The sequence below is a fragment of the Pogona vitticeps genome, chromosome 2, assembly GCF_051106095.1.
Source record: "Pogona vitticeps strain Pit_001003342236 chromosome 2, PviZW2.1, whole genome shotgun sequence".
Taxonomy (NCBI): Eukaryota; Metazoa; Chordata; class Lepidosauria; order Squamata; family Agamidae; genus Pogona; species Pogona vitticeps.
The window spans coordinates 9,446,642-9,469,903 of record NC_135784.1 but is presented as its reverse complement, the minus strand read 5'-3'; the positions used below and the strand labels follow the sequence as shown (position 1 = coordinate 9,469,903).

Here is a 23,262-nt window from a genome sequence, read left to right as displayed (position 1 = left end):
CCATCTGGTAAAATGTAACCTCTCAGTGGCTCATCCCCCTCGCAGGGAGCAAGGACCTATTTTTATGGTCCGCCCTCAAAGGCTACTGGATCCGGATGGATTCCAGGATGCCATGAGAGGGATTACAGCTGACCTGGCTGGTGCTCCTGTCGATGCCCTGGTTGACAGCTGATCCACTGTTGCCACCAGGGCCATAGACACGATCGCGCCCAAACGTCCTCTACGGCGCAGAACTTGCCCAGCGCCCTGGTTCAACCAGGAGCTTCAAGCGATGAAGCAAATAAGGAGAAGGCTAGAGCGTAGATGGAGGAAGAATCTGACGGATTACAATTGGATAGCTGTTAAGGTCGCAACTAACCTTTACCTGAACAAGGTGAAGACTGCATGTAGATCATTCTTTGCTAACTGGATAAGCGAAGTATCCAATCAGCAGGCGGAGCTTTTCCGTATAGTTCACGACCTATCCGGAGTTGGTCCGGGTGATGGGCCTCCCCCTAGTCTTTCACCGGACCAATTTGCAGCATTTTTAAAATCTAAAGTGGAGGCCATCCGCCAGGAGCGCTCTCCTTTTTTGAATGCAGCAAGTTGAGCCGAGATGTCCAGCGCTCCGTCCTGTCCGGTTATTTTTGACTCTTTTCAGCAAGTAACGCCTGACTCTGTGGCCAGGGTGCTTGACCGCTGTCGGGCCATCACCTCCTCCTTGGACCCTTGCCCGGCCTGGCTAATCAAAGCAGCCAGGCCAAAAACAACTGAATGGGCAACAGCAACAATAAATACCTAGTTTGGCGGAGGACAGAATTGGCAGTTATAGGCCCGTCGCCAATGTTTCTTTCATGAGCAAAGTGGTGGAGAGGGTGGTGGCAGATCAGCTTCAGGCACTCCTGGACGAAACAGATGCCCTGGATCCATTCCAGTTGGGTTTCAGGCCACGCCACGGTACAGACACGGCATTGGTCGCCCTGTATGATGACCTGTTGAGGGAGGCCGACAGGGGCAAAACGTCTCTGTTGGTCCTCCTCGACATCACAGCGGCCTTTGATACCATTGACCACAGTACCCTCCTGGGGAGTCTCTCCGAGCTGGGAATTGGTGGCTCGGCGTTAGCCTGGCTCCGCTCCTTCTTGGAGTATCGTCCCCAGAGTCCAACTTGGGGAGAGCGTCTCGGCACCGTGGAGCTCCAACTGTGGGGTTCCACAGGGGTCAATTATCTCCCCAATGCTGTTTAACATCTATATGAGGCCGCTAACTGGGGTCATCAGGGGGTGTGGAGTGTCATGTCACCAGTACGCTGATGACACCCAGCTCTACATCTCCTTCTTACCAACCACAGGTGATGCCATCCTGACCCTTCAGCGCTGCCTGGAGACTATACTGGAATGGAAGCAGGAGAACGGCTTGAAGCTGAACCTGGACAAGACAGAAGTTCTGAGGGTGGGCGCCCCCGTGATCGGTGGTTTGGGCGTCTCTCTCTCATTCGTGGGAGCAGCCCTGGCTCCGGCGAGTGGGGTACGCAGCTTGGGTGTACATCTGGACCCGACGCTCACCATGGAAACGCAGGTGGCGTCGGTTGTCCGCTCCGCCTATTTCCATCTCTGGCGGATCGCCCGGCTGCGGCCCTACCTTGACACGGGGGCTCTCACCACCTTAGTGCATGCGCTCATAATCTCAAGATTAGACCACTGCAACGTGCTCTACGTGGGGCTGCCTCTGAGGCTGATACGGAAACTTCAAATGGTGCAGAACGCAGCGGCCAGACTCCTTACGGGAGGGAGAAAATACCATCATATTACTCCTATACTGGCCAGATTGCATTGGCTGCCCATTTGCTTCTGTATCGACTTCAGTTCTAATGCTCACTTACAAGGCCCTAGACAGTTTGGGACCTCGATACTTGGCGGAACGCCTTCTCCCACCAAGATCTACCCGGACTACCCACGCGAGCCAGGAGGTGAGGCTGAGGAGCCTGATGCCGAGGGAGGCCCGGAGGGAAAAGACACGAAACCGGGCCTTCTCGGCGGTGGCTCCTCACCTTTGGAACAATCTCTCTCCTGAGATCCGCCCGACCCCTACACTGGGTACATTTAAAACTCAACTTAAAACATGGCTTTTTGTCCAGGCCTTCCCTCCTGCCAGCATTTAATTTAATTTCATTCAATTTAATCTTTCCCTTTATTTATCTATATTATTTTGGTATGTTTTGTTAATAGCTGACGTTTATGGTTTAACGTATACAGTATATGTTGCTGTTAGCCGCTCAGAGTGGCATAGATATGCCAGATGAGCGGGATATAAATTTAATCAATCAATCAATCAATCAATTAATTAATTAAATACCAGGGTAGAAGAATGGTGAGATCCCATCCTAACTGACAGTGGCCTATCTGTCAGAAAGTCTTTTATCCACACACAGATCTTCTGAGGTAATCCCAGGTTGATCATTTTAAAAAACAACCTATTTGGCAGAATGATATTAAAAGCAGAGCTATAATCCACAGTCTCGCATAAGTTCCCTGTTGTTCTAAGTGGCTCAATACAGTATGGAGTACAGTGGATACAGCATCATCAGTAGATCTATTTCTCCTGTATGCAAATTGCCATGGATCCAAAGAAGGTGAAAGACTAGCTTTAATGTAATCCAGCACCAATCTCTCAAAACATTTCATAATAACAGATGTTAACGCTACTGGTCTATAATAACTGAGAGATACCACAGCTGACTGCTTGGGGACTGGCACTATAATAGATGTCTTCAGGCAAGTGGGGACAGAACACTGCAACAAGGATAGATTGAAAATACCCGTAAAAACTCCAGCTAATTCTGCAGCACAGCCCCTAACAACTCGTCCCATGATTCCATCTGGTCCAGCTGACTTTCGAACGTTAATATTCTGAAAAGCGTGTCTCACATCTGAAATCTGCAGTAGTAGTGGTTGTCTGTCAATGGTAGATTCTAGTGATGTATTATAGACAGTAGGTGCTGGGATAATGGTTGTTCCCGTTTCCACCTCAAAACAGCTGAAAAATTGATTTAACTGCTCAGCCAAAAAATTGCTGCTGCTACACAGACTGTTTTTGTTACTCTGCCCCGTGATTTGTCGTAGGCCATGCCATACACGACAAGTGTCAGAACTCTCAAGATGTTGCTCAATTCTCTGGCTGTACATAGCTTTGGCATCCCTAATGCCCCTTTTCAGTTTAGCTCTGGCCTCTCTATACTGTAGTTCATCACCAGAATGAAAAGCAGCGTTTCTGGCTTTTAGTAAAAGGCGCACTTCTCTATTTAGCCAAGACTTGTTATTAGAAAACACTCGTACATTATGCACCATTTGAAGCTTCCACATCAGTCTCAAAGGTAGTCCCATGTAGAGCACATTGCAGTAGTCTAATCTTGAAATTGCAAGCGCATGAATCAGAGTGGTGATCACCCCAACATCAAGATAAGGAAGTAGCTGGGCAATCTGCCACAGATGGAAATAGGCAAAGCGGATCACAGAAGCCACCTGGGTTTCCATGGTGAGCGCCGGATCCAGATGGACCCCCAAGCTGCAAACCTCACTCTTTGTGGTGAGAGTCACTCCCCAAAAGAGAGGGAATTTCACAAACCACCAATGGAGGAGCAACCCACCCTCAGGACCTCCGTCTTGTCCACGTTTCACCTCAGTCCATTCTCCTGCATCCATTGCAGTACAGCCTCCAGGCAGCGCTGAAGGGACAGAACAGCATCCACTGTGATTGGAGAAAAGGAGATGTAGAGCTCAGGGGTCTCCACACGTGGATGAGACGTGGTGTTAAGAGGAGGAGTCTAGATTGATTTGGCACTCCAGAATTTTTTGGGACAAGCTGGGCTTGTACAAGAGGGAGGGGCTTCACTTGAATGAACACAGAACTGAACTGCTGTTGCATAACATTAAAAAGGTGGCAGAGCAGCTTTTAAACTGAATCCTGGGGGAAAGCCCACAGGAGACAAGCATTCATTTTGGAATTCCTCATCCCTGTGGAATGAGGGTGGAGGGGGCAGAGAAGAACAAAATGATGATAGTGTCAGAATTAGGACTAGGAGCGTGATGGGATGGGATTGTTGGTCCACAGGAAGGAGAAGGAAACAAGCTACCCTTCTTGGGGAACCCCATACGCAGGTGCCTTTATGCAAACACCTGAAGCATCTGAGCAAAGATGAGAGAACTGGAACATTTTATTTATTTAACTTTTTTATTTACTTAATTTACATTTGGAGAATAGATGTAAGATTGATAGAGTGGCCATAACTGAAACCTGGTGGGATTCTGAGAATCAGTGGGATACCGCAATCCCACAATATAAATTCTACAGGAGGGACAGGCGGGACAGGGAGAGGTGTTCAAACTCCAGGAGGCAGGGAAAGACGGGAGGGCCTGGCATTCTCTGGTCCATGGGGGTCACAAATAGTCGGACATGACTTAACGACTAAACAACAAACAATAACCCATTACAGTGGTGCCTCACTAAATGATGTTAATCCATTCTGTCAAAATTACTGTCTTGTGAAAACATCATTTAGTGAAGCGCGGTTCCCCACTGGAAAGCATTGAAATCCGTTTAATGCGTTCCAATGGGGGAAAATTGTTGTTTTGCGGAGATCGGCCATAAGAAAACTGGTGTGAGAAGCGCCAATCAGCTGTTAAAATCGTCAGCTAGCGAAGCATCGATCCCGAAAACACCAGTTTTGCGAAGCACGGACCGAGTTGTCAAAATCGTCATCTAGCGAGGCATTGTTCCTTGGGAAAAAAACCACTTGTGACGCGTGGAACAAAAGATCGTCCAGCGAAAATCGCCCATAGGAAAAACTGGTTTGCGAAGCACTATAGTGTTCGCAAAAAATAATCGTCTAGCGATTTCCTCGTCCTACGACACAGTGAAAGGGGGAAGATGGAAGTACAGGGAAAATTAACAAAGAAGCTTCAGGCAGCCAAAGAAATTAAATCTACTCACCCACCTCGTTAATGTTATTTATTGAGGAGGGAGAATCTTTCATAGATACTGATGAGCAGCTAAGCTAATATCAGCCTCTGAGGGTCTTACATTTGGGGGGATTGTGAGCCAGGTTGAAATGTGAACATTTTAATAGCATGTCTCAAAGCTCTTATATCCCATGTCTGCAATGGGACAGAGAGTGGACTGGGAGGAGAGAGTAAGTAATGAGAATTACTATTGCATTGTAGATGTTCAAGACATTTGTTTTAAAAAAAAAAGAGTTACCTGGAGAGAAATTATTTCCAGAAATCTCCAGCAGGTAGTCCTCGTGCAGAGACCTCAAGCCGTGATCCAGAAGATTCCACACTCTATTGGGGTCAATACCGGGTCACCTCCTCAAAGGCCACTGGAAGTGGGAAGGAGAAAAGAGTCTTACCTTTTCTCGGTAAGGCTTTGGCACTGTGTTGGGGAAGGAAATCCTCATAAGAAAGTACCAGACCATCCCTGACACCTGCCCACACCTATGGTGAGGAGGACATGGGGTGGGTGATTAGGAGAAGCAAAAAAGAGGTGGAGCAAAAGAGAGATGCCCCACCCACCCCTAGGCTTCTCCTACCAATGGGTGGGGCATCGCCTCCTCCTTCTGGATCCCCCCCCAAAGGGAATTCAAATGCCACACAGACAAGTGTGGGCGAAGGAAAGCCTGGGAGGGTTGACCCAGAGAGTCACTGCCTCTCCTTCCCTTTGGAAACCCTCCCATATGTAGGAAAGAAAACAAAACAGAAAAGGGAGGTCTCTATACACAGGAGGGGAAAAAACCACCACCCCCCAAGATGATTCCCTGCACTCTCTCTCTCATTTTCTCTCTCTCTCTCTCTCTCTCTCTCTCTCTCTCTCTCTCTCTCTCACACACACACACACACACACACACACACACACACACACACAAACATGGAGGAGATCCCTGGTGCTTCCTATCCCCTAGGATGCGATTGTGACCCTTCCTCTCTCTCTCTCTCCATCCCCATAAGTCATCCCTGTAAAAACTACATATGAAAAAGACATGGTCTAATGTTTCAGTTTATCACTGCAGGGGCACAATCGATTTTCATGCAGTATACTGTGGAAACGTCCCTCTAAAACTGCAGATGGAAGGCAGTTAAATCTAGCTCCTGAAAAGGCCTGCCAGTAATTTGGGATGGCAGTTAGGTTTTTCCAGGTAGTTAGGTCTTGGGTGGAATTTGAAATTTAGGCCAAACTTCACGGGTGAACAGATGTTGCGGACATTGTAAACACATTTTCGTGGTAAAAGAAGCTAAACGCATCTAAAAATAACATGAGGAAAGCCCTCCTAAATGAGACCATGGCTCTCTCTGGTCCGGCCAGATGCTTCTAGGAAGTGACGCCTCGCCCACGATCCTGAAACCTGTTGGGGAAAACTCAGCCCCTCACCCCACCTCACCCCACTCTCCTGGGGACCGTGGGGGGGCCCTACTTTCCAGAAGAGGCTCCTAAAATTCACCCAACCGCCTTCCTGAGGCGAGACGTTCCAGCTGCCTTCTCAACTACGCATGCGCCCCACTGGCTAGCCCCCCCCTTTGTGGGAAAGAGGAGCGCATGCGCGAGAGGGAGAGCGAGCTGAGCAGCCAGTGAGGGGATCTGGCGCGTGCGCAGAGACGAGCCGCGGGTGGGGCTTGGAGGACAGCCTGGCAGTCACTCGATGGGGATGAAAGGGGGTAGGGGAAACGGCCGTTCTTGCCCCAACCACCCAACCAGAGAGATGGGGGGGACGCCCAAGGAGACCAGCCCAGGAGGGCTTCCGCCCAGCAACGGGTGACGCGCAAGAGCAGCAAGTTTTCATTGGGCCCCCATTGTTCTTCCCAGGGCGGAGCCAGAGCCTGCAGATGGACTCAGAGTCTCCCCACCTTCAGCCTCCTCCTCTTAAGATCCCAAAAGTCCGGGCGTGGGGCGGGGGGTTGGGGGTGTCTGGGTCGGTCCCCCATTGAGGAGGAGGAGGAGGAGGATGGCGGCCGGGGCGACCCCTCAGAAATGGAAGCGAGGAGGAAAGAAATGAAAGCGAGGAGGAGGACCGCCACCCCACCACCACCATTAAAGGGGGCAAAGGGCTGGATGGAGAGTGGGGGGTGGGAGAGATGGCAAGCTGAGCCTCCCCCCTTTATGCCCTGCGTGGACTCCAAGGCAGGGAGGGCGTTGGGCTTCCTGGGGAGAAAAAGTGGGTCTGAGAGCCAAGGAGGTCCCTTGAAAGGCTGAAGGGGGGGAGACACCCCCAGCGTAATCTCCCATTTGTGGGGAAATTGGCCTGAAATCACAAGGAAACCGAGGCCATAGACTTCGCGGTTCCACAGGGCTCCTGGCCAGTTTCTCCCAGAGGGACTTCACAGGATGCTGCATTCGCCACCCCCACCACACCCCCATGGAAATGAAAATCTCCCCCTTGAAGAAACTTCCCTCTTTCTCCAGACTGAACTGGGAGTAGCCATTGGGGTCACACCCTGCAACCCAACTGGGAGAGACTGGAGCAGGTGATGATGGTGGCCCAGAGTCAATTTGAAGGCGACCTTGCCCCCCGATTTCTCCTTCCTACCGAGAGACCCCACACCATCCCACTCTTGATCCCCTTTTTGGTATTGAGGGGGGAGGGGACTTTCTTCCTCTCTCCTGATCCAGCTTGTCCCCCACTTTCGTCCCTTTCCTGCAGGATGGGGCTGTGCTGGCTGTGAAGGAGCACTGGGTTCCTTCATCTGTGAGGAGGGGCTAAGAGGCTGCACTCCGACCCCTCTGCCCTGTATTTGCAGTCTGGTTTCCCCTCTCCAGTGGAGAGAGTCTGAGGGAGGGAGTCTCTCATGACAGAGGCAGCCTGCCTTCTGCTCCTCACAAGACCCATGTTGCGAGTCATACCTGCCCTTCCCGCAGGCATCTCAGTGTGACCCAAACTTCTAGTTGGAATCCCTGCTCCACCTCCGCTGTCTACCCTCTTCTATTTAACCTGCAGAGTTTTGTCCTCACCCTCAGGCTAGAATTCTTGTCCTTTTAGCTAAAAAAAGAAAAGACATCCAGGTTCCAAGAGTTAGGTCAATACCTTGCGAGTAGGGTTATACCAATTGTGATGATATTGGGTGGAAGACAGTCGGTTACCCCTCCTCCTCCTCCTCTCAGCCAGCACAATCGAGGTAGCCCTATCAGCCGACCTTCTGATCTGCACATGGGACTGTTAAAAGCTGGGTGGGTCCAATGAGACCTGACAAAAGAGGGAAAGGCTGACCTGAGAGCTGGGTGGGAGAGGAAAGGAGAGCTGCCCTTGTTTCCCCTGAAGACTGATGGCTCCCTATTGGTTTCCAAAAAGTCCTAGTGGTTAGAAGGTCATCACAAGGAGATCACGCGAAGCAGACCCTCTCCACGGATCTTGCCCTCAATAAGCCCCCATAAACTCAAAAGAAGGCCAGCTTCCCCTCCAACCCCAGCCATCTCTGCCTGATTTAGGGACCCTGCTCTGAAAGGCAGCAAAAGCTGGCCTGCGCAAAAGGGGACAGGATGGAATCCAGCTCCTGTCCAGGTGGCCTGAGACTGGCCGTCTTCCAGGAAGGTCTCCAAATCAGGACAAAGGGAGAGATTAGTTTTCCCTCAGGGCCTGCTTTGGGATTTCAACTGAGAAGGGGTAGGAGTTGGCGAGTTTTAGTAGCCGCTCATTTTTTAAAATAACTCATCAGCCACATTCACGGTTTCTACCCCAAGGCAATTGATGCCACTTGGAGGAAGAAGAGAGGGGGCTTGGATGACAAGACTCCTTACGTGAGCATGGTTCCTAACTCATACAGGATCTTCCACACCTGACTCAGTATTGAATCTGACCCTGAGGAGCAATGTAGAGCACGACAGCCTGCTCAGGGATCCTGACCCAGCTGTGGAAAAGCCTGGTAAGAACCAGGAAGGGACGAGGAGGAAGGCTAGTTGAAGGCCAGTATCTTGCGGCAGGGTTGTCTCTTGTACACCTGGTTGCAGAACTGGATGTGCCATAAGCCATGCAACAGACACACACCTTCCTGAACGGAGAAAATGATTACCTGTCTGAAGTAAATGGAACAGGATCCTGGGCTAGGACGTTCAGGATGGCTCCGTGGATGGGAATACCGGGAAAGCACTAAAGGTGGATCAGAACGAAGGTCATCTTTCTGGCCCTTGCATTTGGTCCAGGCAGTGATCAGCCACCAGTCCCAGTGGGAAACCCATCAGAGAAGGGAGGGCGGGCAGATGGTTGCACTCCCAGTCCAAAATCCTGTTCCTTAGTGTAGAAAAGTGCACTCAAGGAGGCTCCTTGCATCCCTGAGGAATTCAGTAATTCAGCTCATCCAAAAATTCCTCTGACAAGCCTACCTTAAATGCAACTTATTGTAGCAGAGCAAGGCACTGAGAGAAGCTGCCTTTCAATCAATAGAGTTTATGAAGGAGCTGATTCCCTAAATCCCAGTTAATTCAATGGTCATACTCTAGCGGGATTTACTATACTAAGCAACTGGGTGGTAGCCTGTGGATCATGTTCCACAACAAGTGGTACTGGTCAGTTTACAACATAACCATTAACTGCCATTCTGACTGGTGAGGGTGGATGCCGCCAAACCACTCTGAATTTATTTCCTGGCAACCATACAAGCGATCAGGTTGGGGTCAGGTTGTGCCTGTTCTTCCCACTCCATCTGACTGGAAGGGGGTCTCCAACTGTGTGGGCATCTTGAGAAACCTTTCTGCCCAGCTGTGGCCCACAAAAGGCCTTTGCTGGGTGTGGGGCTGAGGGTGGGGGAGGCAGGCTAGTCCTCTGAAGGGCACTGCGAGCGCCTCAAGGAGATTCTACAGTTCATCAATGTTGTCACCACTGGAAGACAACTGACCCACCGGGGTCCTGCCAAAAACCCTCTCCGAGAGGTTGGTCCATCTCTCCCTTTCACTATTCAGCTAACGTGCCTCTCTCCTCCCTGATTTTTCTCCTCCACTTTCTAACCTCTTTCACTCCCCAATGGGAGGGTTTCTCCGGTCTTACTTCTCACTGCCTCCTTTCTGCCTCTCATGAGGTATCATCAAGTTCTCCCACTCTTTGGTCCAGGGATTCTCCATTCATATCCACTCCCAGCTTTGTGGTAATATCCTCTCCTTCTTTTGCCCTTCTACCTCTCCAGCTTCCACTGTCTCCCTTCTTGATTGTTCCTAGAAGATATATTTCTCTTCCCTCCTCCTGTCTTATTCCTTTCTTTTTCTCCTGCACCTCTGCGCGCAACCATTTCGGGGCTTCCGGCAGCGTTTTTGCACCCCCTCCTTGCTTACCAAGGGCACGAAAACACTGCGCCCCGGCCCCTTTCGGCTGTTCCGGCGGCCATTTTGGAACCACCGGACAGCTGATGGCAGCCATTTTCGCGCCCTTGTTGTGCGAGGGGCGGGCGCGAAAATGGCTGCCAGCCCCTGGGAAACATCGCACAACGATGAGTATTTGCAGGCATTGGAACACATTAAACGCTGTTTAATGCGTTCCAAAGCCTTTTTCCGTTCCGTAGTGCGATGTTTCCCACAGCGAAGGTAAATCCGGAACGGATTAACCTCGCTGTGCGGGGCACCACTGTATGTATGTGTGTGTATATATATATAAACGTTTGTTTATAAACCAGAGCACGCCAGGGCCTCCTATCTTCCACTGCCTCCCGGAGTTGTGTCAATTTGTAGCCTTCTAAAACAAATGACAGCGTCTCTCTCTTCACTACTTGCTTTTCTTTCATCAGTTAGCCTTAGGCAACCTATATTTGATAATCTGAATTTTATTTTGACTATTTGGAATCTCTTGGCGTGGAGCCCAGGAGCTTTTGACTTCCTCTGAGCTTGGGTGGGAAATTAACCCTAAAGTGGACTTTAAGGCCATCAGCTGTGGATACAATATTGCGATGGCCCAACAAGGAGAATTCTGGAACGGAATAAAACTTGCACTTGAAAGAATTTTGGACACCGTGAAATCTCACAATGAAGAAGCAAAATTAGCTAATCAACATCAGATGGATTGTGGTCTGCAGGCAGCAGGGAGCTGCAAGGAAGGAGATGGGAATATCTCAGATGAGGCATCCCAATTAAAACAGCAGCTTGAGGAAATTGTTCCAAGAGAGGCACCGGTCTTGGATCAGGGAGGAGTGCCAGGGAGGGACAAGGGGGAAAAGACAGCAAAATTAACCAGAAGATGCCTGGAGGACTCACTGAGGATGGACTGGGTGCATAGAGAGTTGGTGGGCATAGATCAGACCTATAAATGGTTTCAGAGGACATGAGGGATGACAGAAAACTTGAAAACACAGTAATATTACATGAGAATGAAATTAGAGAGAGAATTACCTAGAAAGATGAAAAAAGGGAAAACAAGGAAGGGCCCCTTAATATTGAAAACAGGTTTATATTCACCATTTGGATTTGTAAAAGGGTATATTCTGTATATTAAAAAGGAGAATTAAATTGAAATAAGGGAGGCCTAATTAGAGTAAAGATGTAATATGGTGATTTTTTTATTTTAGGTAAACTAAATTAGATATAAAGCTGCGTTATGGATCTGGAACCACCTTTAATAAAAATGTTACTAGAAGACTGTTAATAGAAGAATTATTAGAAGAATTTTATATAATATGAGAGTAATATTATGATAGTGGTCATGTGTGTTTAGTCGTTTAGTCGTGTCCGACTCTTCGTGACCCCATGGACCAGAGCACGCCAGGCCCTCCTGTCTTCCACTGCCTCCCAGAGTTGTGTCAGGTTCATGTTGGTTGCTTCGCAGACACTGTCCAGCCATCTCATCCTCGGTCGTCCCCTTCTCCTCTTGCCATCACACCTTCCTAACATCAAGGTTTTTTCCAAGGACTCTTTTCTTCTCATGAGATGGCCAAAGTACTGGAGCCTCAGCTTCAGGATCTGTCCTTCAAGTGAGCATTCAGGGTTGATTTCCTTTAGAACTGATAGGTTTGTTCTGCTTGCAGTCCAGGGGATTCTCAAGAGCCTCCTCCAGCACCACAATTCAAAAGCATCAATTCTTCGGCGGTCTGCTTTCTTTATGGTCCAGCTCTCACTTCCATACATCACGACAGGAAAAACCATAGCTTTGACTATTTGGACTTTTGTTGGCAAGGTGATGTCTCTGCTTTTCAAGATGCTGTCAAGATTTGTCATCGCTTTCCTCCCAAGAAGAAGGCGCCTTTTAATTTCAGGGCTGCTGTCTCCATCTGCAATGATCATGGAGCCCAGGAAGATAAAATTTGACACTGCCTCCATATCTTCCCCTTCTATTTCCCAGGAGTTGATGGGACCAGTGGCCATGATCTTAGTTTTTTTGATGTTGAGTTTCAGACCGTTTTTTGCACTCTCCTCTTTCACTCTCATTACAAGGTTCTTTAATTCCTCCTCACTTTCTGCCATCAGAGTGGTATCATCTGCATATCTGAGGTTGTTGATATTTCTTCCGGCAATCTTAATTCCGGCTTGGGTTTCTTCCAGTCCAGCTTTCCGCATGATGTATTCTGCATATAAGTTAAATAAGCTGGGGGATAATATACAGCCTTGCTGTACTCCTTTCCCAATTTTGAACCACTGTTGTTCCATGACCAGTTCTAACTGTTGCTTCCTGTCCCACATATAGGTTTCTCAGGAGACAGATAAAGTGGTCAGGCACTCCCATTTCTTTAAGAACTTGCCATAGTTTGCTGTGGTCCACACAGTCAAAGGCTTTCGCATAGTCAATGAAGCAGAAGTAGATATTTTTCTGGAACTCTCTGGCTTTCTCCATAATCCAGCGCATGTTAGCAATTTGGTCTCGAGTTCCTCTGCCTCTTCGGAATCCAGCTTGTACTTCTGGGAGTTCTCGGTCCACATACTGCTGAAGCCTACCTTGGAGGATTTTGAGCATAACCTTGCTAGCGTGCGAAATGAGTGCAATTGTATGGTAGTTGGAGCATTCTTTGGCACTGCCTTTCTTTGGGATTGGGATGTAGACTGATCTTTTCCAATCCTCTGGCCACTGTTGAGTTTTCCAAACTTGCTGGCATATTGAATGTAGCACCTCAACAGCGTCATCTTTCAAGATTTTAAATAGTTCAACTGGAATGCCATCACCTCCACTGGCCTTGTTGTTAGCCAGGCTTTCTAAGGCCCACTTGACTTCGCTCTCCAGGATGTCTGGCTCAAGGTCAGCAACTACATTGTCTGGGTTGTCCGGGATATTCAAATCTTTCTGATATAATTCCTCTGTGTATTCTTGCCACCTCTTCTTGACGTCTTCTGCTTCTATTAGGTCCCTCCCATTTTTGTATTTTATCATGTTCATCTTTGCGCAAAATGTTCCTCTAATATGTCCAATTTTCCTGGACAGATCTCTGGTCTTTCCTTTTCTGTTATCTTCCTCTATTTCTTTGCATTGTTCATTTAAGAAGGCCCTCTTGTCTCTCCTTGCTATTCTTTGGAAGTCTGCATTCAAGTTTCTGTAACTTTCCCTATCTCCCTTGCATTTTGCTTCCCTTCTCCTCTCTGCTATTTCTAAGGCCTCGTTGGACAGCCACTTTGCTTTCTTGCATTTCGTTTTCTTTGGGATGGTTTTTGTTGCTGCCTCCTGGACAATGTTACGAGTCTCTATCCAAAGTTCTTCAGGCACTCTGTCCACCAAATCTAGTTCCTTAAATCTGTTCTTTACTTCCACTGTGTATTCATAAGGGATTTGGTTTAGATTATACCTGAGTGGCCCAGTGGTTTTTCCTAATCTCTTCAGTCTAAGCTTGAATTTTGCTATGAGAAGCTGATGATCAGAACCGCAGTCAGCTCCAGGTCTTGTTTTTGCTGACAGTATAGAGCTTCTCCATCTTTGGCTGCAGAGAATATAATCAATCTGATTTCGATATTGCCCATCTGGTGATTTCCATGTATAGAGTCGCCTCTTGTGTTGTTGGAAAAGAGTGTTTGTGATGACCAGCTTATTCTCTTGACAAAACTCTATTAGCCTTTGTCCTGCTTCGTTCTGAACTCCAAGGCCAAACTTCCCTGTTGTTCCTTTTATCTCTTGGCTCCCTACTTTAGCATTCCAGTCCCCTAGAATGAGAAGAACATCTTTCTTTGGTGTCAGTTCTAGAAGGTGTTGTAAATCTTCATAGAATTGTTCAATTTCAGTCTCCTCAGCAATGCTGGTTGGTGCATAAACTTGGATTATTGTGATGTTGAATGGTCTGCCTTGGATTTGTATTGACATCATTCTATCATTTTTGAGATTGTATCCCATTACAGCTTTTCCCACTCTTTTGTTGACTATGAGGGCTACTCCATTCCTTCTACGGGATTCTTGCCCACAATAGTAGATATGATAATCATCTGAGCTGAATTCGCCCATTCCTGTCCATTTTAGTTCACTGATGCCCAGGATGTCGATGTTTATTCTTGCCATCTCCTGTTTGACCACCTCCAGCTTCCCAATGTTCATAGATCTTACATTCCAGGTTCCTATGCAGTATTTTTCTTTGCAGCATTGGATTTTCCTTTCACTTCCAGGCACGTCCACAGCTGAGCGTCCTTTCGGCTTTGGCCCAACCACTTCATTAGCTCTGGAGCTACTTGTACTTGTCCTCCGCTCTTCCTCAGTAGCATGTTGGACGCCTTCCGACCTGAGGGGCCCATCTTCCAGCGTCATATCTTTTAGCCTTTTGTTTCTGATCATGGGGCGTTCTTGGCAAAGACACTGGAGTGGCTTGCCATTTCCTACTCCAGGTGGATTGCGTTTAGTCGGAACTCTCCACTATGTCCTGTCCGTCTTGGGTGTCCCTGCACGGCATAGCCCATAGTTTCTCTGAGTTACTCAAGCCCCTTCGCCACGACAAGGCAGCAATCCATGAAGAAGGATAGTGGTCATATTGTGTACTAAAATCTGTATGTGAATGGTTTCAATGCTTGAAAGATGTTTGGAATTGGGGGGGACAACCAGGAAAATACTGAGATGTAAAAAACAAATAATTGTAAGCAAAATATGTAACACGATGTCTGATAAGCACAAAACAATGTAGATAGACCGGAAAACTAATAAAATGTTTAAAACAACAAAGGAGATGTCAATGTGCAAATTTCACCATGGAGGGATGGGAAAAGAGCAGCGTGTCCCCGGGACTGGTCCTGGAACCAGTGCTTTTCAACCGGTTCATCAATGACCTGGAGACAGGGATAAGCAGTGAGGTGGCCAAGTTTGCAGATGACATGAAACTTTTCCAGGTGGTGAAGGCCAGAAGGGATTGTGAAGAGCTCCTGAAGTATCTCTGCAAACTGGGAGAATGGGTGGCAAAATGACAAATACGGTTCAGTATGAGAAAAATGTAAATGCAGACAGTTCTGGACTCACAAGAGCCCCATGAGAGAAAGGGGGCAGAAGGGTCCTACCCTTTGCCCAAAAAAAGTGGAGGGAGTTGAAGTCAGCAAACAGGGGCAGAGGATGAAGGGGAAGAAAACATAGCTCAGCCAGGAAACCTTTCTACTGGGGCAATCGGGAAAGTACAGGATGGAGCCGAAAGTTAAGGGAAGAGTGGACGCAAATAGCAAATGGAGAAAAGAGAGAATGCAAAGCGGAAGAACCGTCACCCACACAGAAGTGTGGAATCGCCTTCCCAGAGGAGACGACTGGAGGGGGAGAATGTTGAACTGAGGAGATGCTACCCCTCTTGTATTGGCTGGTGTCAGCCTCAAGGGAAGCCCCACAGAAAGCGGATTACGGTAGTCTACTCTTGAAACTATCTGAGCGTGGACCAATCCGGGGAGTGATAATTACATCCAGGCAGGGGCCCAGCTGCACAATCCATCTAAGAGGGAAGTACAGTGGGGTCTCTACTTAAGAACGTCCCTACTTAAGAACAATCCAACTTAAGAACAGCTCCATTTGCTAAATTTTGCTTCTACTTGAGAACAGAAATCCAAGATAAGAACAGGAAAAAAAACTTTCCTGCTCTTTTTTTAACCTTAGGTCATCTTAGGTTAAAAAAAATTCTCCCCATAGTGGTAGAGTACGTATTAACCAGCTTTGGTAAATGTACGAACGCACCTCTACATAACAAAAAAACAGCCAGAACGGATTAATTGGTTTTCAGTCCATTCCTATGGGAAATTTTGCTTCAACTTAAGAACATTTCTGTTACATACAGCACTGATGTTACCTGTCTGTCATGGGTTTGGAGGGAAAGTTCCATCCTATGGGGAGTGGAAGGCGGGACATCAGGAGGAGGGGCTGTACTGTATATATATGTGGAGCGTGTGTGGAGAGTTTGGAGAAGAAGCAGCAGCTGGGAAGAAGAAGCTGGTGTGGGAGTCTGTGTGTCAGACAGGGTACTACTATGTGTCAGTCAGTACCAACCTGATAGGTTCAGGTGTCTGTATGGTTAGCCAGAACTGATAGGTTCAGGGTCTGTGCTTCAAGTTAAGTGTTCTGTGTGAACCAAACTGTGGGCATGTATGAATGAGACTAAGCCACGTTACTATATCTTATTCACCTGATCATTTTATTTTCCCTGTGTGTTGTTTTAAATAAACCTTGTTCTTTTATTTGTTAAAAATCCATCCCTGGTCTGTGTGACTTCTTATAGGGAATGGTTGGTGGCAGCTTAGTTAAAGTGTGGCATATCCCAGTAGGTCTGGGTTTGTCACATTGATTGGTGTCCAGCGTGTGGGATACGACTGGTCCAGTTGTCCAGCGGTCCAGCAAAGCCTTGGCAAGTGTGCCCAGAGCAAGGGGGGTCTAGTCAGGGACAATCTGAGAGCGGGTAGGTAATCTTCTAGGTGTGCCTCACGGGGAGGTGCACTAGTAGAAGAACGTGTAACCTCAGATTGGGGGCTAGATTAGGGAGCTCTGAGGCAGCCTGTTTTGGCGGGAAAAAGCTGAGGCAAAACTGTAAAGTAGAAGTGATTTAGCCTGCCTGCTGAGAGGCCCAGCAGAGGGGGGTAGACTCTAGCTCGCAACTGTTGCAAGTTAGTGCTGAAGGACAGCAGCAATCTATAGAGAAAGCTGGTTCTGAGGCAAAAGAAAAAAAAAAGTGGTCGCTTTATTTTGAGGCTTGACTTTTGAAAGCAGCCTGTTCTGGGGGGGGGGATTATGCCCTTGACTCGAAGCCAAATGGCAGAAATGGGTGAAGTGAAAGACCCCCAGGGTGACCAAGGTTCTGAGGATGAATTTGGCTCAGTGCAAGGTGACAGCACGGGAGAACAGAACCCAGAACTCAGAAAATTGCTCATAGCCCAACAGCATGAACTGAGGGTGAGGGAAATGGAGGAAAGGGAAAGAGAGAAACAACGGCAATTTGAAGTAGAGAGAGAGAGAATGGAAATGGAGAGGGAGAGAGAGAAAATTGCTCTGGAAAAAGAAAGAATGGCGTTTGAGTTAAGAAAACTGGAACTGATGAATCAGAACAATAATAACAATAGGGATTCTGAGGGAGGCCAGTTGTCTAAAGCTGACCTGAAGAAATTCCCTGTGTACCACAAGGGAGATTGTCCTGAGGTGTTCTTTTCCTTAGTGGAAAGAGCGTTTGTGGACTTCTCAGTGAGGGAAACTGAGAAGATGACCATTATGCGATCTTTAATCAGTGGCAGCCTTGCTGAAGTTTATTCAGAGATGCCACAGGAACTGATGAAAGATTTTGCAGAGTTTAAAAAACTGGTGTTTGCAAGACATGGGATAAATGCGGAACAGCTGAGACAAAGATTCAGGTCAATCACCAAGAAACCAGAGCAGACTTTTACCCAAGTGGGGGCCCAATTGGTGAGGCTGCTAGAGAAATGGCTATCTCAGGAGGGGACAGAGACCTTTCAACAGCTCAAAGACTTGATAGCGCTGGAACAGTTCTATTCAGTCCTGCATGGGGAACTGAAATTCCAGGTGAGGGAAAGGAAACCGAAATCTGTGGCAGAAGCAGCCGAGATCGCAGATTTATTTCCCAAATAAGAAAGCCCTTGGGTGAGGGGAAAGCGATGGGGAAACCTAAAGAAACCTACAGCAAGTACTCTCAGGGACCAGGGAAAAGCCAGCAAGGGGGAGGGGCCCATGGTGAAGGGAAGCCCTCAGACATGAAACCAAGACCTCAGATTTTGGAGGGAAAACCAAAACAAGATGAGAAAGACTCAAAATATAGCAGAAAATGTTATTTCTGTCAGGGAAAGGGCCATCTAATCTCAGAGTGTGAGAAATTAAAGCAGCTAAAAGGAATTGTGCCTCAGGATTCGACTGGAACCAAGCCAAAAGCTGTGTTCTGTGTCCAGAAAGAGCAAGGCTCATTGTCACTGAGGGAGCCTGTTGCCATGGCTACTCAATCTGGAACAGCTACATCTGCTGATCAGGCTGAGGAAAATGGTCCTCTTGTGGAGGTCAAGCGATGCTTGCTCGTGAGAACAGATTCTCAGTTGTTTGAGACAGCAGGGGTGGACGTAGGAATACTTGACCATCAGTATCGGGGGCTGCGGGACACTTGTTCCCAGGTGACCCTGTGCCATCCAGATATTATTCCTAGGGAATATATAATCCCAAAAGAGAGCATGAAGGTGGCAGGGATTGAGGGGCAGGTGATCTCACTGCCAGTAGCGGAGGTACCTGTGAACTTTCAAGGCTGGAGGGGAGTTTGGCGGCTAGCAATTTCATCGACTCTGCCAGCAGCCGTGCTCGTGGGAAATGACCTGGCTGAACATGTGAAACGGGTGCTAGTGATTACACGTTCACAAGCCACCACAGGGACAGTTCAGGGGGGTAATGATGAGCCAGAGACGGAAGCAGAGGGGAGTTCAGAAGCTGTGGTGGAAACCTTAACCACAGACAGCCGATTTGGCCAAGAGCAAAAGGCAGACGCCACTCTCCAAAAGTGTTTCGAACAGGTGACTGACGCCCAGCTAACACCTGAAACCCCAGTGAGATTTCTAGAGAAAAAGGGGATTTTGTATAGAGAGACCCTGAGGAATATCTCAAAAGGGGGAGATGGGATCAGAAGTCAGCTAGTGGTACCTGAAAAGTATAGCCCCATGATCTTGCAAAGGGGGCACTCTGACATGTTTGCTGCGCACTTAGGGGTGAACAAAACACAGCAGAGAATCACACAGAATTTCTACTGGCCTGACATAGGGAAGCAGATCAGGGAGTTCTGTAAACAATGTGATGTGTGTCAAAGGCAGGGGAATAGCCGCGACAGGACCAAAGCAAAGTTGTGCCCTTTGCCTGTGATTGACACTCCGTTCAAATGCATAGGGGTGGATATTGTGGGACCTTTGCCCAAGGCCACAAAGAGGGGGAACAGGTTCATTCTCACCATTGTGGACCATGCCACGAGGTACCCTGAAGCCATACCCTTGACTAACATTGAAACTAACACAGTGGCAGATGCCTTGGTGGGGTATATGTCCAGCATGGGATTTGCCTCAGAAATAATCACAGATTTGGGCGCATCGTTCACATCGAAGCTCATGAAACGGTTATGGCAAATCTGTGGAATTAAGCACAAGGAAACCACTGCCTATCACCCTGAAAGTAATGGGTTAACTGAGAAGTTCAATGGGACTCTAATGCGCATGATTAGGGCTTACTTGGCAGAGAATCCAAACAATTGGGACCAGAAGCTGCAATCCCTTTTGTTTGCTTATCGATCAGTGCCACAAGCCAGTACCGGGTTCAGTCCATTTGAACTTTTATTTGGGAGAAGGGTGAAAGGGCCCCTTGATTTGATCAAACAAAATTGGGAGCAGATCACCCAGGATGACCCACAAGACGTTGTGACATACATAGACTCTTTAAGGAATGACCTAAAGAGAAACCTAGAGCTAGCAGCAGAGACCCTGCAAGCTCAAAAGGTCAGAAAGAAAGCTTGGGATGACCAGGAAGGCAGGGAGAGGCACTTTAATCCAGGGGAGGAAGTGCTTTGGCCTAGGCCTTGCAAAGAGAACAAACTGCAGCTGGGTAGCCCAGAAATAAAATACTTGGGTCACATAGTAGGGGGAGGAGTGATAAAACCCCTAGAGGCTAAGATAGAAGCAGTTCGTGATTGGCCTAGACCCAACACCAAGAGAAAAGTCAAATCATTTCTTGGGTTGGTGGGCTACTACAGAAAGTTCATCCCGAGGTTTAGCGAGATTGCGGCTCCGCTGACCGATCTGACGAGGAAGAAGACTGATGACCGCATCCCGTGGACCAGCGACTGTGAGGCGGCGTTCCAGAGGTTGAAGGAGGCGCTCGTCCAGTATCCAGTGCTGCGTGCTCCAGACTTCGACCGGGAGTTCATCATCTACACCGATGCGTCTAACAGCGGGGTAGGAGCAGTTCTTTGCCAGGAGGATGAGAATGGTGACCAGCATCCAGTGTCCTACCTGAGTAGGAAACTCCAGAAAGGTGAGAGACATTTGGCAACCGGGGAGAAGGAGTGTCTGGCCATAGTCTACGCGATCCAGAAGGCCAAGCCTTACATCTGGGGAAGACATTTTGTTCTGTGCACTGACCATTCACCACTGCAATGGTTAAAGACAATGAAAACCCACAATAGCAAACTTATGAGGTGGGCTTTAAACTTGCAAGACTATGACTTTGAAGTGAAGGTGGTCAGAGGGTCAGTGAACTGTGTTGCTGACGCCTTGTCAAGAAGACCTGAAGAATGAAGACGGCGAAAGAAACATGGACTATGTATATATTTTGGTGACTAAAGGTTAAATGTACCTGGTTTTTTTGAACTTGGTTTGTATGAATAAAGGTAACTTGATGTAATGTATATGGTAAATGTTTAAATGCCAAATTGATATGGTTAACTTAGAGTGTAAGTATAAGTAAGTATGATATTGTATGTATAACTGTTTTGGTGTGTTTTAACCAGGTTGTTTTTTGGTGAAAAGCACGTTAGCTTTCCCCCTACAAAACAACTTATAAAGAGGGGAGGTGTTACATACAGCACTGATGTTACCTGTCTGTCATGGGTTTGGAGGGAAAGTTCCATCCTATGGGGAGTGGAAGGCGGGACATCAGGAGGAGGGGCTGTACTGTATATATATGTGGAGCGTGTGTGGAGAGTTTGGAGAAGAAGCAGCAGCTGGGAAGAAGAAGCTGGTGTGGGAGTCTGTGTGTCAGACAGGGTACTACTGTGTGTCAGTCAGTACCAACCTGATAGGTTCAGGTGTCTGTATGGTTAGCCAGAACTGATAGGTTCAGGGTCTGTGCTTCAAGTTAAGTGTTCTGTGTGAACCAAACTGTGGGCATGTATGAATGAGACTAAGCCACGTTACTATATCTTATTCACCTGATCATTTTATTTTCCCTGTGTGTTGTTTTAAATAAACCTTATTCTTTTATTTGTTGAAAATCCATCCCTGGTCTGTGTGACTTCTTATAGGGAATGGTTGGTGGCAGCTTAGTTAACGTGTGGCATGTCCCAGTAGGTCTGGGTCTTAGGTTAAAAAAAATTCTCCCCATAGTGGTAGAGTACGTATTAACCAGCTTTGGTAAATGTACGAACGCACCTCTACATAACAAAAAAACAGCCAGAACGGATTAATTGGTTTTCAGTCCATTCCTATGGGAAATTTTGCTTCAACTTAAGAACATTTCAACTTAAGAACACCATTCCAAAATGGATTAAGTTCTTAAGTAGAGGTTCCACTGTAGTTTCTATGGAAGGAAAAGAGCAGATACGGATTAAATGGTTTTCAATGCATTCCTATGGGAAATGCAGATTCAACATAAGAACTTTTCAACTTGAGAACCACCTTCCAATACGGATTAAGTTCTGAAGTAGAGACCCCACTGTAGGTGGATCAGACCACGGGCACCACCTGCTTCTCCACTGACAGTGACGGCTCCAGAAGAACACCCAGATTGCATTGAGAAACACCCAAATCACAGACAACACGGTTGGAGGATCCCCATATTGTTTGGGTTCAGCCTTCGTCTATGGTCCCTTTACCCTCCCATTGAAGGAGAAGGTGGGAACAGAAATGACGTTCCCTGTTAATCAATTATCATAAGAGTCTGAAGTATAGGTGGAGGGTGCAAAGCAAAATTCCCCAGTCTGGCTTGTCTGTCGAGGAGGGACAAGAAGGGAGCCTTGAAGGGGAACCCCCCCCCCAGACACACACCCCAAATCAGGACAACAAAGGTTTGCCTCTTGTCAACAGGACCGGCCCTTGGTGAGCATGGGGTTGGGGTGAGCAGGATTGAGCTATTAAAAAAAAAACTAAATAAGATGCAAAGTAAGCCATACCCCAAAACACCACCACTGTGCACATGTTCAAAGAAGACGTGTGGTGTCGTGGATGGAGGACCAGACTGGAAACCAGGAGACCTGGATTCAAATCCCTGCTGGATCAGGGAAAGTGACAGAAGAGAGAGAGTGGTTGGCAAGGCTACTTAAGCCACCTTTTGAAATCTCACTTACCTTGCAAATGTTGGAGGGATCTGGGATTTGATTCTTTGTTTCTGGTCCCAAAAACTGCAAAGAGAACAGCTCTGTTTCACTCCTTCCTGGGAGGAAAGAAAAATAGAAAAGATCACTCTGGAGGCTTCATGGATAAAAGCAAATCAAAGACATTTCCTTGTGGGAGGTTTCTTCCTAATGCCTATATCGAATGGGGCTCCATACCCATCTCTCTCTTGTCTTCAGGCAGCAGAACAAGACGAACACAAAAGCGGGCAGGCAGGAAGGCATATCTTCCCTCTGGCACATACAATGAAAGGAGCAACCTACTGTGACAAACCCAGACCTACTGGGATATGTCACACAGTTACACTAAGCTGCCACCAACCATTCCCTATAAGAAGTCACACAGACCAGGGATGGATTTTCAAACAATAAAAAGAATAAGGTTTATTTAAATACACACAGGGAAAAATAAACAATCAGGTGAATAAGATAAAGTAACGTGGCTTAGTTTCACTCATACATACACACAGTTTGGTTCACCCAGAACCCTTAACTTGAAGCACAGACCCTGAACCTATCAGTTCTGGCTAACCAACAGACACCTGAACCTATCAGGTTGGTACTCTGACACACAGAAGTACCCTGTCTGACACACAGACTCCCACAACAGCTTCTTCTTCCCAGCTGCTGCTTCGTCACAACCCAGTGTCTCTCAGCATCTCTTAGCATCACCACACAGGCTTCACCTATATATACAGTACAGCCCCTCCTCCTGATGTCCCGCCTTCCACTCCCCATAGGATGGAACTTTCCCTCCAAACCCATGACAGACAGGTAACATCAGTGCTGTATGTAACACCTCCCCTCTTTATAAGTTGTTTTGTAGGGGGAA

The 23,262-nt window shown here is 47.6% G+C and overlaps 2 protein-coding genes across 8 annotated transcripts in view; both read right to left on the bottom strand.

Moving 5' to 3' along the window:
• The window catches only part of LOC110070836 (uncharacterized), a 60,789-nt gene that overhangs the window by 26,619 nt on the left and 10,908 nt on the right, over positions 1 to 23,262 (bottom strand). For 4 of the 7 annotated variants that reach the window (XM_078387391.1, XM_078387390.1, XM_078387385.1 and 1 more), the window contains 2 exons: positions 22,386 to 22,471; positions 5,236 to 5,356 (listed from right to left, as the gene is read on the bottom strand). The gene's annotated coding sequence lies outside the window, so the exon portion shown is untranslated. Of the gene's footprint in view, positions 1 to 5,235; positions 5,357 to 8,050; positions 8,210 to 22,385; positions 22,691 to 23,262 lie in introns of all 7 variants that reach the window. The other 3 variants (XM_078387389.1, XM_078387386.1, XM_078387387.1) reach the window with 2 other exon arrangements.
• Positions 1 to 23,262, bottom strand: part of LOC144587340 (uncharacterized) — a 103,338-nt gene that overhangs the window by 75,037 nt on the left and 5,039 nt on the right. The window lies entirely within an intron of this gene.